Raw genomic sequence first — 17,190 nt, 5'->3', positions numbered from 1 at the left:
TCCCACATCAAGCCCCTGGCTGGAATCTCTCTCAGCAAGAAGAGCCCCTTCGGGCTGGGGATGTGTCTCAAGTGATAGCGCGCTCGACTAGCATGTGTGAGGCACTTGGTTCAATTCTTAGCACCACATAAAAATAAAATAAAGACATTGTGTCCACCTAAGACTAAAAAATAAATATCTAAAAAAGATTAAAAAAAAAAAAAAGAGCCCCTTCCCTGTGTGAGCTCTCATGACTAGTTTAGGCCCACTGAGGGTCAGCTCCCTTATTTGAAATCACTGTGCCACACAGAATATGACCTTTTCATAGGTTGAGTTTCACATCTTATTCACTGGGTCCCTTCCTCACTCAACAGGAAGGACTGTAGAGGTGGCCGTCATGGGAGTCATCTTAGAAGCCTTTCTGCCACCAGGGGCCACATGTACTAACATGGCCACCCTATAGACATTTTGCCCTGATATGCCTCTGCTCACCAATTTTGCTTTAACTACTTAAATCTGTTTAAGATTCCATTTTTAAAATAAAAAATCACCTTAGCCACTGTCACCTCACAGCTCTCTCTGCTTTGTACCATGTCCCCACCTGAGCACCTGCAATGGTTCTCTGTTATCTAAGACATCAAGTTTGAATTTCTGGACCCTCAACCTGGGCAACTCCTGATCTGACTTTGTCCTGGCCAGGCATCCCTCACAGCCAGCTGCTCTCTGCCTGTGCCGGTACATCAGGGAGACGGTTTTCTCAGCCTGCCCCTGTGAGCATCCCCTCCCCACCTGTCCACAGAACCCCTCCTTCCAAGCTCAGTCACCCTTGTTGCACTTCTTTGGCAGATTCAGCCTAGCATCTTGCTTCTCACCAGCTAAAGTCATGTGTCATCCCGGGGCTTTCAGATTGGTTCCCATGTTAAGTTTGTCTCTAGGTGAGGGTGAAGACTCCAAGGGGCCGAGACCACGATTTATATGTGAGTCCCCACAGACACACAGATGGTATAGTCTGTGCATATGGTAGACATCCATGCATTCGCTGTCAGCTAAGCCTGATGGTTAGAATAGAGCCCTGGACAGGCTGCCGGAACTGAATTTCAACTCCACTTAACTAGGTGTGTGATATGGGCAAGTTAATGTCTCCTGGACCTCCATTTCCTTATCTGGAAAATGGAGACTATAACGGCACTTTCTGTGGATTTGTTGAGCCGCTATTTGTAGAGAACTCAAACTAGTACTTAGTACTTACTAAGCATTATATGGATTTTTAAAAATAAATAAATGGATCATATTGATCAAAGACAGACCCCTTAAAAAGCCATTTGTGCAGTTTCCTCCCGAGCATACATATTAAACTGTTAAGCATCAAATAGTAGCTGAAAAATTGGATTCCATTTCTACCGTAAGGGTCAACTCTGTGTATTAGATTTCAAATGGAACCTATTAGTAATGGTGAGAAATTCTAATGTTCTCTGTTTTCTCTTTCTCCTAAAAGCAGACAGAGCCGGTTATAAATTTTGCTGGCATTTAAAGACGTCCACTTCAAACCACTTATCTTGCTTAACTCGATGGCAACTCTCCTCCTCCCTGTGCGTTAATTGGCTGCCCAGAATGTAAGCCAGGTTGATCCTTCCTGGCGGATCTAGCTCTTTTATCAACTTTTGCATTTATAGTGGAAATAACCTCCTGTGGTGACAAAGCAGCTCCTCAGTTCTCAGAACAAAGAGTATTTGCAAAGTATCTATCGACAGAGAGAGATCTTTGAATTTTTAAAATCTTGAGTTCAGAATAGAAACACCTGTATGCATCTTGGAAACCATTCATGCCTAGGACAAGAAACCTGCATTTTGCTCTTGTCCTTGAGTCTAAAAAGAAAAAAGGAAGAAGAAAAGATATCATGTGTTGTATGTGCACTTCCGTGATACATATGGCATATGAATTATGTATTTTTCTTTTTCTTTTCCCTTTTCTTAAATTCCTACTTTTTTTAGTTGTAGATGGACACAATAACTTTATTTAATTTATTTATTTTTATGTGGTGCTGAGGATCAAACTCAGTGCCTTACATGTGCTAGGCAAGTGCTCTACCATTGAGCCACAACCCCAGCCCATGATTACATATTTTTTAGAGTTTCAAAAAATTTTTTCTGAATGTGACCTTATGGAAAATTTCAAAAAATCTCAGTTGAAAGTATCTTTTCTCCCAAACTTTTCTAAGTTGCCATATTTCTGTGTTGAACACGAGGTATATGTCTTAGAATGGTTCATACCAGGTGGACCTGAGTGTAGCTATTCCCTCTCCCCTGGGTGGTTTCAGCCTCCTCCTTCCCTTGGGTTATCACTGCAGCCAACTGTGTTTTTCTCTCCTTCTGATCCTTTTTTTATTTCTCATTAATTAAAACAAAATCTATACTTAATGACTATATGAAGATAAAACAAAGGGCCAACAATAGTGAGAGCTTTCTCGCTGACCAGTGTTTTCCTCTCATTCCACATCTCTCATTCGGACATCCTCTCACTTGCACATTTATGCACCCGTTTTAGATTTAGAAGTACCATTAGAGATGAATTAATCCAACCCCTGATCCAGAAATAACTTTCCTATTTGATTCAAATTCTCCAGAGTAGTCTCAATTAATATTTGAAAATAAAATTAAAATTGATATAAGGTGGTGAGCTCTAGAAAAGAATATGTAGAGAAAGTAAGAGGTCATAGCAAGGTGCATGCCTATAATCCCAGCTGTTTGGGAGGCTGAGGCAGAGGGATCATGCATTCAAAGCCAGCCTCAGCAAAAGCAAGGTGCTAAGCAACTCAGTGAGACCTTCTCTAAATAAAATACAAAAATAGGGCTGGGGATGTGGCTCAGTGGTCGAGTGCCCCTGAGTTCAATTCCCAGTACCAAAGAGAGAGAGAGAGAGAGAGAGAGAGAGAGAGAGAGAGAGAGAGGGGTCAGAAATAAATAACTTGGGAAACCACTCTTTTTCTTTTTTAATATACACCTTACTTTAAAAAAAAAAAACTTGGTTGAAGTATCACTGATGTACAATAAGTTGCACATTTTACATTATAAAGTTTAATACATTTTGACATGTATACACCATGAAGTCATCACAATTAATATAATAAATACATCCATCTTCCCCAACCCCAGTTTCTTTATGTCCTTGTAATCATCTCTCCTTCCAACCCTGCTCCTGTCCCAGGTAATCCCTGATCTGTTTTTTATGGTTTTTTTTTTCTTTTCTTTTGGCTTTCCTTCTGTTTTATTGTCATTTTTCACTCATCTGTTTTCTGTCACTACAGATTAGTTTGCATTTCCTAGAAGTTTTATGTAAATGGAATGAACAATACAGTGTGTATTCCTTTTTTGATCTGATTTCTTTCCCTCAGCATTAGTAAGTCTGGGGCTAAAGCTTCTCTGAATGCTCATGTACACGTGTATGTGGACATAAGCTGTCATTGCACTTGGGCAATTATCTAGAAGTGGAATGTCTCAGTTGCTGGATTATGTTTAGCTTTTTAAGAAATTTCCATACTGGTTTCCAAAGCGGTTGCAACAGTGGATATTCCTAGTGGTAGCTGCTCGGCATCTCTGCTGTCTTGTTATGTTCAGTCTTTTCCATCTTAGCCTCAAGTGGGTGTGAAGTGGTATCCCATTGTGCTTTTAATTTGCATTTCCCTCATCACTAACATTGAGTATTTTTATGTGCTTGTTTATCTCTGTGTCTTTGGTGAAGTGTCTGTTCACGCTTTTTGCCCATGTTTTAATTGAGTTGCTGGTCTTCTTTTTATCTAATTGTAAGATATATAGTCTGGTTATAAGTCTTTTGTTGATTATATGTTTTGCAAATAATTTCTTCCAGTATGTTTAATTTAACCTTTTCATTTTCTTAACAGTATCTTTTGAAGTATAAATTTTTAAATTTTGCAGTGTAATTTATTGTTTTTTTTTCTTTTATAGTTCATGCTTTTTGTGTTATAATCAATTTTTTTATGATATCTGAAGTCATTTAAAATTTTTATCCTATATTTTCTGTCTTAGTCCATTTTCTGTTGCTATAACTAAATATCACAAACTGGGTAATTTATGAAGAATAGAGATTTATTTGGCCCACAGTTCTGGAGACTGGCCAGTCCAAGAACATGTACCAGCATCTGATGAGGACCTTCTTGCTGCATCTTGGCAAAGCAGAGAGCATCATATGGGCAAGAAGTGCAAGGGTGCTAGCTCTGGTCTTCCTTCCTCTTCTTATGGATCCAGCCCACCCTCATGACTTCATCTAATCTTAGTTATTTCCCAAAAGCCCACTTCCAAAACCATCAACAGGAAGTTAGAGATTAAGTTTTAACACTGGAACTTTCGAGGGATACATGAAAACCATAGTAGTTTTCTTATGGTTAGGTCTACAATGCATTTAAGTTTATGCATGTAAGCATCTTAAGTTAATTTATGTACAGCATGTAGGAAGGGTTGAGGTTCCTAATTTTTTTGCATAAGACTATCCAGTTGTCCCAACACCATTTGTTGAAAATATTATCCCTTGTCAAAAATCATGTAGGCCTGTTTCTGGAATCTGTTTTCTCTTCTGTGGATCTATTTATCTATCTTTGTACAGCAGTACTGCACCTGATTATTGTAGCTGTACAGTAAGTCTTGAAAGCAGGTAGTGTAAGTTCTCCAACTTTGTTCTTCAATTTCAAAGTTGGTTTAGCTAATTGTTGTCCTTGGAAACAACCGCTTTTAGTGCAGGCTCTAAATCAAAAACTGTGAACAGAGCTCATGAACCAGGCACCTAATAAACATTCTCAGTCATTAGCATGGTCCCTTTCAGTTGGCTAAGAGTAAAAACTTTCTCAAGTTACTTGGAGGAAAAAAAAATCTATGACATGATTATAGATATTATAGATACATAATCCACATCTTAAAGTGCAGTGTGATGACATCATTGGGGACAGTTGGTTCCATACCCTCTTTGCCTTAGGGTCAGCGGAGAGTAGTGATAAACGGGGGTATCCCAAGCAGACAAGATTGGGATAAAACTTTTCCTGGACTGAAATTCTAACCACAGTGCCATTGCCACCATCTGCCGTGTCAGGTTTCTGTTCTTTTCGGTTCCATTCTTCTCATGGGGACTGGGCTGTAGCTTTCCTTTTTGGGTTTACTGTCTTGACTCCGTTTTGCCAGGCTTAGCACAAGCCAGGACTTGTGTTCAGGAGGGTGCTCTGGCTCTGAATCTCTGTGCCCTAGACTCAGTGGCCATCAAAGAGTAGATTTTTCCTTCCTTGTGGGAAATGTAGTGTCCTGAGTGTGGGGCACACTCAGTCCCTGGCCGACTCGGCATTCCAGACCCCAGCTGGCACCTGGTGGCGTGTGACTCCCCATGCGACCTGAAGCCTTAGCTTCCACCCCCCTGCTGTCTCCCCCTGTAGTGCGGCTGCACCTGAGCACGGAGGCCTGTGCCTTGGGCCTACTGATTAGAGTGCTCCTGTATCCATTATGTTTGTTTTGATCCTTGAAGCCCTGCTCAGGTGGATCTCATGATCCTTCCCTCACAGGTGGCAAGCTGGGTTGCAGAGGTGAAATAACCCACCGGGCGGATAGGTGCAGGGCAGGTCTGCCAGCCTCCCTTGGCCTCGTAGCCCTGATTCTTCAACATCAGTTTCCAGGGAGGGGGCTTGGCAGCCTGCCTCAGCAGCTTCACAGCACTGTCACCACCTTGCCGTGGGACTGGAGAGGACCTTGACAGTGCCGAAACAAATGAAGAACAGAAAGCAAATGGGGTCACACGTGTTTCATTCCAGATTGCTGATGAGTCCCTCCTCTGTGGCATCTGTGGGCAGCCCGGACACTCAATAAACATCACTGTGGCCTGCTGGCCCGTAAACTTCCCCACCACGGGATCAGAAAGAGCTTTGTCGCGGAGTTGAGTGACAAAGGACCTCTCTGTGCAGCTCTATTTTAGAATGGCTTCCGCAGGCCCCTTCGCCTGGTTCCCTCTGCCACCCAGCTCCCTTTGAGGATCATCTGCAGTCTCCATGGCAACTGCATGTCGGGAGACAGTCTGCTCTGGTGCTGGGGCTTTGTATTAAACACAATGAATTTAAATTGGATGCTCCGCAGTGAAGATAATCATTCTGGATTAGAGGGGAGCATGGAGCTCCTCATTTCATAATTTTAAATGTTGGCACAATTCTCATTTTTAGCCCCATAATTCAAGCCCCAGCCACACCTACTCTTCTGGGTCTAAGCTACAGCTAGGTTTCTTTTCACGTGGAATTTCTCCATTCTTTGACCAAGAAATCTTGGAGATGGGGACACCTTGGTCAGGCCAGGGGTACCACAAGCTCAGAAGGCGGATGGCCTAATGTAAAGGAACGTGGAGCTCTGAAGTCAGGTGGACCCTCTTTCAGTCTGGCTGTGCGATTTCCTTTGTGCCTGTTTTCTTGTCTGTAAAATGAGAAGAGCGGTCCCTACCCTACAAAGTCCTTTTTTAAAATTTTTATGTTGGTTGAATATTCATAACATGAAATTTTCCATTTTAATCGTGTCTAAGCATACATTCACTGGGCTTAAGCATATTCACATTATTGTACAGCTGACACCACCACCCATCTCCAGAGCTGTTTCAGCTTCCCCAACTGGAACTCCAAACCCATTAAATACTAACTCCTGCTCCCTCTTCCCTCTGACAACCACCATTCAACTATCTTTTTCTTGGTTAAGGGTGGGGTTGCAGTACTAGGCATTGAACTTGGGACACTCAGCCACTGAGCCACATCCCCAGCCCTATTTTTTATATTTTATTTAAAGACAGGGTCTCACTAAGTTGCTTAGAGCCTCGCTTTTGCTGAGGCTTTGAACTCTCCATCCTCCTGCCTCAGCCTCCCCCAGTTGCTGGGATTACAGGCGTGTGCCACTGTGCCCGGCTCACCATTCAACTTTCTGAATCTATGAATATGACTCTAGGTCCTTCATATATGTGGAATCATATAGTATTTATCCTTCTGTGACTGTCTTGTTTCACTTAGCATAATGTCCCCGAGGCTCATCTATGTTACAACATGTCAGAATTGCCTTCCTTCTCAAGGCTGAATAATATTCCATTGTGTGCATAAACTACATTTTTCTCTCCCATTCATTCATGGATGGATACTTGCATTGCTGTTTTAAATGCTGAGACACGTGAGTGTACATTTATCTGTTTGAGTCCCTGCTTTAAATTACAAAGTCATTGAGAATCAAATAATAAATATTAAGAACCCTGCACATAATAGGCCATTATTAAGTGCTAATTCCTTTCCTGTAGTTAAACCCAGAAACTCCTGGTCTGATGATTTTGGTGAGGGACGTCAATTTGTGCTAGCAGGCTGCTTCTGTACCCCTGGGATTTGCTGGCCCGACAGCCTGGAAATTCATTCATTCTGGGGTTTAAGGATATATGTGTCTTCACCATGGAAATGGCCATCATGTCGCACCATAAAAACAAGCATGCTTATATATTTCTCCTACCAATTGATACCCTTATATTCCTACTTCCAAAATGAAAAAAGGAAATGTCAGAGCTGTTGTGTACACTTCCTCCTCATCTGTGGCTATTTTAAGTATACCCTCTGGGAGACTCCGAAGCTGGGCTGGATGGCTGCAGGCTGCGAGGCTCAGTGCTTAGCTACTGGATCAGACTCAGTATCACAGGAGAGTGTGAGGCTTGGAGTAAAAATACCTGGATCTCAGACTTGACTGATCATTAAAAAGCTAAGATGATGGCAGTGACTGCCACTCATGGTGTCTGAAGGTTAAAAGGGGCAAGTACTTTACTGCACTGACCCTGCATTCCTGGAATGCTCCATGCATGTGACAGAAGGGACAGGGCCTTGGGCTGGTTTTGCAAATCTCTGGAGATTCTCTCTGGGTCTAATTCATCTGAAAGCATCCTTTGGGGAGTATCCATCCACCTGCTGCCTGGGAACCCTCAGAGGTGAGGATCCCAGGCCTTGGAGCCATCTTTCCCTGTGGGTGCTCTGTAGTGATCTTTCCAGGCTCCAGCCAATGTTTCTGCTGCCAGCCCTGCTGCCTGTGCGGTGGAGAGAGCCAACTGTCTGTGTAGAGGAACTTGTGGCAGAAGGCAGAGGCAGCCTCCTGACCATGTAGGCCCGGCTGCTCCACAGCGCAGCCATCGAGCCTGCTCCTTGTTGGCAAGGCTGTTTGGAGGAGGTGGGGGGTTTCACACAGCCTCACAGAGCTTTCTCTTACTTGGCAGCCACGGCTGTTGCAGGTAGTGTGGTACGCACCTGGAGTCTACCTGTTAAGCAGGCCTTCCTGAGAAGATGTGCTCATTGTCCTTGAAACACAGAAGGAGCCCTGGTCTGCTTATCTGTGGGGGGTGAAGGCTCAGGGGTCCCAGGAAGGTGCTGCATCTTGACCTCCAAGTTCCCCTCTTCTTGAAGCTCGTGAGCACAGGGAGTGTCTGTACCTTGGCAAGAAGGTAGCTTGACTTCCATAACCCTGTGCCAGCCTGGGCTTCCTCTTGGAGATTCCTTCCCATTCTCCCTCCTGGTCTTGTCTTCATCTTGACCCTTACCAGATGGTCTTTTCCTCAGCCACTTCTCAGGGAATCAGTTGCTGATGATTCCCATGTTTATAGCTACAGCCTAGACACCTCCATGCACTTCAAAAGACCCTCAAACTGAACACTCCCACCACTGGGATCCTCTCCATCATGGCCTGCTCCACTTCCAGAGATGGCACCCCCAATCACTCCATCCAGGGCTTCCTAGCCCAAGACAGAGGGTACCTGAGTAATTCAGCCAGGACTGCACTCCAGGTCTGCCGGTCTCCTTTTCATGGCGGTGACAACTACCTGAGAAAAACAACGTAGAGAAGGAAAGATTTGTTTTGGCTCCTGGTTTCAGTCCATGGTTGACCAACCCCATTGTTTTGGGACTGAGTTGAGGCAGAACATCATGGTGGAGGGCCATGGTGGGGGAAAGCTGCTCAGCTCATGGCAGCCAGGAAACAGGAAGAGACAGAGAAGGATGGGCTAGGAACAGGTATAGTCTCCGTGCACCCAGGGACCTACACCGTCCAACCATGCCCCCTGCCTACAGTTTCCACTACCTCCCAGTAGTCCATGTGGCTTTCAATGGATTAACCCACTGATGAGGTCAGAGGCCTCAAGATCCATTTACTTTCCTCCAGCCTCACCTCTGAGCTTTGCTGCATCAGGAACCAAGCCCTCAAAACATGAATCTTTGGGGGAGACTTCCTAGCCAAACCATAACAGACAGCCTCCAAACTTCCCAGCTTCTCCCGCCATCACCTCCCGCCCCTGCCCACGATCACAGAATTGAATTGCATTTCTAGCAAACTCGAGAGTGCAAATATTACTTTCAACCCTCAGCCCCCACCAAATTCAGCCTGCCTTGGGACCCCTCCCCATTCTGGAACTATGCTGGACGTCTACCAGGACCCCTTTGTTGGCCACCCCTGCTCTCAGCTATCCCAGCCTAGTTCTGCCTCAGCTCCTTAGGCCTCAGCTCCTCAGCATCCATTTCTTAAGTCACAGCATACCACCTTGGCTTGAGCCAAGGTGACTTCCCCTCTTGTTAACTGTGCAGGGCATTTTCCATGTGGTTGTCCTAAACTTCATCTTGACTCACACCAATACTCCTGGTTGCCCAAAACCTTCCCTTCAGGAATTTGGCTTCTTTCCTATTTTGCTTCTTTTTTTGTGTCAGTACATATTAATTATACAGAATAGTGGCTTTCGTTGTGGCATTTTTGTGCATGCACGTAACATATTTTGATCATTTCCATCCCGCCCCATCACCTGCCCTTATCCTCTCCCTTCCCCTCCCTCTCATCCCCTTCCTCTTCACTAACAATCTCTCTCCTACATTCAAGTCACCTAACTTCCTATTTTGCTGAGAAGCCTAGTTCTCTCAGCTCTCTTCCATGTGACCTGTGACTGTCTCCTGTATCCACATTCCCTCAATGGATGGGAAGAAGTCTCCCAGCCTAATCCATATGAATGTCAACCCTCAGTTCCCTGTCTGATCAAGGAGATTAAGGGCATCCATTTCATAAGGAACTATAAGAAGTAAACACACAGAGTAGGTGCTCAGTGATGGTACTAGTTATTAGTTTTCTTCATCTCTACTTGAGGTCTCTTAATGAGCTCATATCTCAATATATCTAAAAACTGCCCACCCGCTAAATTTGATCTTCCTCTTGTGAGACTGTTTTTCAGACACTGTGAAAACTCTACCCCCTTATTTATTTTCACCTCCTCCTCTGTTACCAAAACTTGCTTCTTCCAGGAAATATGCCCCTTCTGTCTCAGTCCCCAAATTCAGGTCTGTCATCCCAACGCTGCCATTGAACTTGCGCCCACAGCCAGAGTAATGTTCTTAAGTCTGATTTCCATGGTCTTCCTCTGCCTGGAAACCTGAGGTCCATGAGACGGCCATCCCCGGGAAAGGAGCTGTCCCAGGATGTGGCCAGGGTCCTCTCAGCACATGAACTCCTTGGTCCACACCTCCTGAACTCCCTCATTACTATACTTACAAGTGTCCATACTTACAAGTTGACAAACTTGTGGATTAGATGGAATCCAGGTTAATCAAAGTCTACACACTTGGTCTTAATCAGATTTGCCTCAGCCCAAACCAAGCAGGTCCATTCTCTGTCCACTGGCTGTGTCCTTGACTGTGCCACATCGCTTCCTGACCTGGATGTCATGCTCACCTTATGGCTCACAGCCTTCTGGTCCTAATGTGGTCTTTCCTTCCTCTGGTTTTCTTTTGAACTTGATGTTCTCCATCATTACTGAGGAATATTATCTTGTACTCTCATAGTATTCAGAAGTCATTTCTATTAAAAAAATTAACTGCTTTCCTGTCCTGTTTGTGAGTTGGACTCTAAGCTTACATTTCTCACTTCTTCCAGAGCACCTGGTACTCAGTGCAGGGGCGCACAGCGTGTGTGTTAGTGCTGCCTACCAGTTATGCTGTAGTCAACAATCACCACAGTTTACTGGGCTCCTACTATGTGCAGGCACCAGGTTGGATGCTTTCCATGCATTGTCTCATTAGGTTCTCATAGAACCCCCTCAAGGAATATGTTATTATCCCCATTTGTAAAATGGAACTCAAAGCGATTAAGTAACTTGCTCAAGGTCTTACTGCTAATAAGTGATGGAGCTAGGATTTAAACCTAGGTCTATCTGCCTGACAGTCTCATTCATGTCACTAGCCTAGTTTGCTTCTACATAGCACTAATGTGTTTTAAATAGCAGTCGAGTTAAGTATGGGAAAATGTGACTTTACTAAAGTATGTTGTGGATTGAATGCTGTCTGTTTACCCCCAAAACAGTTGAAAGAATAAAGTGTGAGTTTTAGACCTGGTAATGCTTAGAGTGACCACACTAAGATGTCAGGAGGTGAGACCTTCCCTAGAAGATATGGTAGAGACTATAGCTCCAGAAGGTAGGAGTGGAGAATAAGAGGAAGTTCAGAAGAGCAATCAGCTTGTTAGTACACAAGTTAGAGAAAACCCATCAGCTGCTGGATAAACTCAATAGGCTGCTAATTATCACTCAAGATAAGACTTGAGAGCTGTATGTGGCCAGAGGGGACAGTGAGAGTGGCCTTGAGAAACTGATGATGAAGTACTTGGGTGCCCTAGAAGAAGCTTCAGAGAGGCATTTGATAAAAGAGGGTGGGAGAGGGCTGGGGTTGTGGCTCAGTGGTAAAGTGCTTGCCTAGCTTGTGTGAGGCTCTGGGTTTGATTCTTAGCACTGCATATAAATAAATAAGTAATATAAAGGTCCATCAATTACATATATATGGGGGAGGGGCTCAAAGAAGGTGGAGCAGGGGTCAGCATCCCAGCAACCTAATTAGGGAAATGATTGAGTGTCCACAGCTCCAGTGTGTGCTGGTGAGTTGCCTGGTCACTGTGTCAGCCCGTGTAGATGGTGAGCTGGTGGAAGGAATGACTATTTGCAGAGCCTGTGCACAAGAGAAATGTGGAACTGCTTTTTTGGTTTGGTGTTTGTTTGTTTGTTTGTTTGTTTGTTTAACTGGGGGTTGAACCCAGGGGTGCTTTACCACTGAGCTACATTCCCAGCTCTTTTCATTTTTATTTTGAGACAGAGTCTTGCTAAGTTGCTTAGGCCTCACTAAGTTGCTGAGGCTGGCCTTGAACTTGTGATCCTCTTGCCTCAGGCTCTTGAGTTGCCTGGATTATAGGCATACAGCACCATGCCTGATGGGAATTCCTTTTTTAAAGAAAAAATAATTAAGAATTTCCAGAGAGCGACTGCAGAACATTAAACCAAGTGAGTACCTGAGGTCCATGAAGCTGGCCTGGCTGTGGGCTTGTGGTCCAGGATGGGAAGGGTGTTTGCCCCATGTCAGGCATGGTTCTGTCTGCCCTGTATGTATCTTCTCACTTAGTGATAATGCTTGACCCCTCTTTCTGGAAGCTACTTCTGTTACAAGACAAGATGGTGCTAAAACCAGGTCTCCTGGAGGACCAGTAAGCAGCAGACAGCTGCTGAAGGTGAAGGAAGTTACCCCAAGAAAGAGAAAAACTACTGAGCTGGTACATTTTCTTCCCCTCTTATATTTAAGGATGATGTGAACAAAAAAAAAAAAAAAAAAAAAAAAAAAAGAAGATAATTTTAATATGAAAAGAAAAAGATACAGTTCAGCAATTCTCAGAGAAACAGCACCATCTGAACAAATGATGGATTCCCTAACCACATTAAGAGATGCACATGTTTTCATTTCACTGACTAGTTTATGAGGCATAACTGTATTCATCTGCTTTCTATTGCTGTAATGAAATACCTGAGGCTGCATACTTTATAAAGAAAAGAGGCTTATTTTGACTCATTGTTTTGGAGGTCCCAGGCTGAGGGACTACATCTGGTGATGGCCTTCTTGCTGGCAGAGTCCTGAGACAGGGAAGAGCATCACATAGCAAGAGAGAGAGAATATGAGTATGAGTCTGTATATCCTCTGGTCCCTCCCTTCTTATAAAGCCATCAGTATTTAATCGGGGGCTCCACCCTGAAGACTTTAGGTAATCCTAATCACCTCCCAAAGTCTCCACCTTTGATCACTATAATAGGATTAAGTTTTCATCTTAATAACCTCACAATGGAGATTAAATTTCAACACCTGAACTCAAACTATATCCAAACCATGGCAAATCTAAATACTTGTCATTTGATTCTCAGTGCAGTATCCCCCTTTAAAGATCGCGTTGCCCTTAATCCATGCATCTGGATAGTAGCAGACCCCGCTTTTCTGATTCCAGTCACCTCCTCAACACACACCCCTTTACCATGCACCTGTAGGAAAATGTGCTCAGAAAGCCCCTCCCCTCCTCCAGTGGAAGAGAATCCCACAGATTGGTTCTGGCCCAACTGCTTTCTCAAAGCGTAGCACAAAGTTTGTGCCTTGACCCATGGGTTCTTGGCTTTGGAGTAAGACAACCGCATGTGGCCGGAGGAAGGGAGGTTGCAGGAGGAGGAGGAAACCATGGCTACAGGAAACTCAGAAAAGCACGATTTGTTCCGTGGCAATATGGAAGATGGTAAGATCAGAGACCTCTGCCCTGATAAGAGAGGAAGTATCAATACATTGTTTTCTCTAATATTGTGAGGTTGGCAAGTAAATCACATAGGAACAGACTTAATATCTGAAATTTCTTTCCAATTGCTGATCGAGTCCTGCTTGACCTAAAGACCTGCTTGTCCCACAATGGTCTGATAAACTTCCGAAGCATAAAGATGACATTTAGGAAAGGTCTAGGTTGAGTTCTATATAAGATCCTGCTCTTTGCTAAGTATGTGCCTGGAAATTGTGTCATTTGGATTACCATTCTATATATTGGGTGTTTTTAGGGAGCAAATTGGGCAATACTGAGTATCAAACAAATCCAGGTTTATCTAGCAGTGCATCATAAATGTCAACAGCAAAAAAGAGTGACCCTTTGAAATAGTAAAATTAAGTTTTGTACCCTGCCCCATGTGTAGAATGGTGTACTGTGACTGTTGGTTAAACAAACAGTCCTAGTACCCAGATTAAATATTCTGGGTATTCACAGACATGTGAAGTCCTACATGAGGACAAAAACATGCTCGCTTTCATAGTGGCGAAGACTTAGCTGGACAGAAGTTTAAATTTAAAAAATAATAATAAGGGCTTGGGTTGTTGAGTGGGCAGTTTTGGTCAGCCACAGGCCCCAGGACGCCCTAGCAAGGCAGCTTCTCCTTGGAGGGTCTGGGGTAGTTGGCAGTGTGCACGCCACAGACTGCAACCCCACCTCCTGGCAGAGTGTGGGCTCTGCTCATAGGTGCACAAGAATGTTCAAATATCAGGTTAAGTGTCTATGAACTCAGGAACAGATAAATTCGTGGAGGGATGTTCAGATCTTGAATGAATTAAAAGGAATGAAATAAATTTTAATAAAGAAAATATTGAGTAAGAAAAAAAGCAACTTGCAAAGAGATAGACAGTAGGATACCTTTTGTTTGTTTGTTCTTTGGGTACAGAGATTGAACTCCGGGGCACTCAGCTACTGAGCCACATCCCCAGCTTTTTTTTTGTATTTTTTTAGAGACAGGGTTTCAGTGGGTTGCTTAGGGCCTCACTTTTGCTGGCTTTGAACTCATGATCCTCCTGCCTCAGCCTCCCGAGCTGAGGCATGCACCACCATGCCCGGCAGGCCTTTTGTGTACATTCTTTTAAAAAAAAATAGTAAAAGCATAAAAACATAAATGGAAGGAATTTATATCAACCTCAGAGAAGTAGGGGTGGGAATAGGATGGAGAGCTTCATCAGAATTATTTCATTTCTTTTTTTGTTTTGTTTTGTTTTAAGCATCAGGCTGGAGGGATTAGATGTTTTTTGTTTTTTTTTTTTTAATTTCATTTTAAATTTTTTTCTGTGTGTTGGGATCCAGCTCAGGGCCTGGTGCACACTGAGCATACCCTGTACCACTGAGTGCATCCCCAGCGCCCTTCCCCCACCTACACAGTTGCATGGTCTTAACACAATCCTTTTGAAAGCCTCAGGACTAGAGCTGGGCCGTGCTCCACGCATGATCTCAGGTTGGCTGTGGGGCTGACACTGAAATGGTCTGTCGCATCCGTGATATCATATTCCTGTGGAGACAGCGCCTGCAGCATTCATCCAGGGGTTGGAACTGCACATAATTTAAAAGCCAGCTCTGTGTGTCTTATCTGAGAGAAGATGAGCACTGTGCAGCCAGGCTCCAGGCTGGGCTCCCAAGCCTCCAGCTGGGAGAGTGTGCTGACCCTCTCTGCACCCTGGGGGCTGAGGTGCAAAGCGGGCACATGGCTGTTCCTGGATCTCAAATGATTTGTGGAGAATTAAGACCCACCCGGTGTCCCACACTCCCTCCAGAACTCCTAGACCCAGGAAGGAAGGGACTCTGCCCCAGGTGCTGAACTCTCAAGGACGCTGCTTGGACCTTTTGACAATTTGTTCCCCTTCCTCCCGGGCTCAAGAGCCATGCCTGCCCAGACCCCCACAGCCCACTCCCAGGCCACTGGGATCCCTGCAATTCCCTGACCAAGGTCCTGAGCCCTTCTAGGGCCTGCACAAATGTGAATCTCTCCTCCAGGGACCCAGACCACGAGTGTGTGCACGCTAAGCCCGGGGGCAGCATTTTGCAGGGTCAGACAGAGCTTAGACCTGTGGGCTGCAGGGCAAATCCGGGGTGGAAAGTGAGGGCTGGGTGGGGCAGGCATAGAGGCTGAGGCCAACTTCCCCCTCAGTGTAGCTAGGAATTTTGAAGACCCCCCCCAAAAAATTCTAGATGCAAGCCTTGCCCTCTCGATCATTATAAGGATATATTTGTCAAAGGATAGAATATACTCTGTGTCACAATTCATTAGCTCGCTCTGTGTCTTTTGAATATTTATACTGGCACATGCACCTCCTTTTCCACTCTCTCCCTGGGATCCCCAAATATCAAGGACGGTCCTGGGTCTTTTAGCACGCTGTATTGTGGTTTAGGTTCCCTTTTTTCTCTCCAAGCCTGCGGATGTACTGATGGAGAATGCAAAGGAAAGCAATCTGGAACCACAGAAAAATAAAACAATTTAGTGTGTAAAATCCCAATATATCAAACACCCCCACTTGCACATGTACAAGCAAGAAATGCATTTCAGGACAAAATAGAGTTTTACAACCACCTGCTATGCAGATGAATCAGCCTGGCAGCATCCAGCAGAATCAGAAATAGAAGCCAGCGAGTAAGCTACAATCTGCCTCTTGCTTCCCTTCTCTCTCTCCCCCACCCATCTCTATTCCTACTGTGTCACAGAACCACCACCCTCTGTTGGTGGCTTGAAGTCATGCCACTGAGGCCCCCAAGAGGGCATGGAGAGTATTCTCACTGCCCCAGTCACGTCAGTGTAGACAACCAAGGTTGCAAAGTTTTATTTTTTCCTTTTTATTTGGCCACGAAACTAGTTGTCCTCAGTGCCTTATTTCCTAGCAGTATTTCTGAATTGTGATCAAGGATTTAACTGAATAGAGAAGCATGAAATCATGAAGACAACTCCATTATGTTTTTTACCCATACAGAAAACAGGTGAACACCTACATTCTGAATAATTAAACACACACATCAGGACACTTTACCAGATCTATTCCATAAGTGATGACCTATTTGACTTTTTACAGCTGTCCAGTAGGAAGCTGACCCAGGTATAGACAAAGAACCTGCATCTCAGAAGTTGCCTGGGTGCAGTGATCACCTATGAGGTCGCAGAGCAGGACTCCAACCTGGAGCCCCGATTCCGAATCACTCTGAGTTATTTTCATTTTAATAACAAAGTGTTGTTTGGGAACAACACATTACCTGAAACACAAACTCGGATGTCACCTGGCCAAATTTGTTTTTTAAAGTTGAGAGGAACTTGATATATGTTTAGTAATTTTCCCTAACAGTGTGTTTTGTGATTGCAAGTAAGGCTTTTTAAAAATTTCTTTAAAATGTAGAATTTTGTGGAGATTGTGAATTGGATTATTTTTCACTGATAAATTAGAGTCAGCATCTAAAAAGTACTCGATCTAAATAAAGCTAATGTGCTTGTAAAAACTGAAGATAGAGACCCTGATGTTGAAGATCCGGTTAAAAAGATAGAGTAAGATTCTTTGGCGAAGTG

At 44.1% G+C, this 17,190-nt stretch overlaps 1 protein-coding gene across 1 annotated transcript in view; it reads left to right on the top strand.

Annotated features, from left to right (window-relative positions):
- DPYSL5 (dihydropyrimidinase like 5) overlaps window positions 1-17,190 on the top strand; it is an 83,493-nt gene that overhangs the window by 42,672 nt on the left and 23,631 nt on the right. The gene's annotated exons all lie outside the window — the stretch shown is intronic.

This window comes from Spermophilus citellus (assembly GCF_964194105.1).
Source record: "Spermophilus citellus genome assembly, chromosome: 13".
NCBI lineage: Eukaryota > Metazoa > Chordata > Mammalia > Rodentia > Sciuridae > Spermophilus > Spermophilus citellus.
This window is presented reverse-complemented; position numbering and strand designations above follow the sequence as displayed.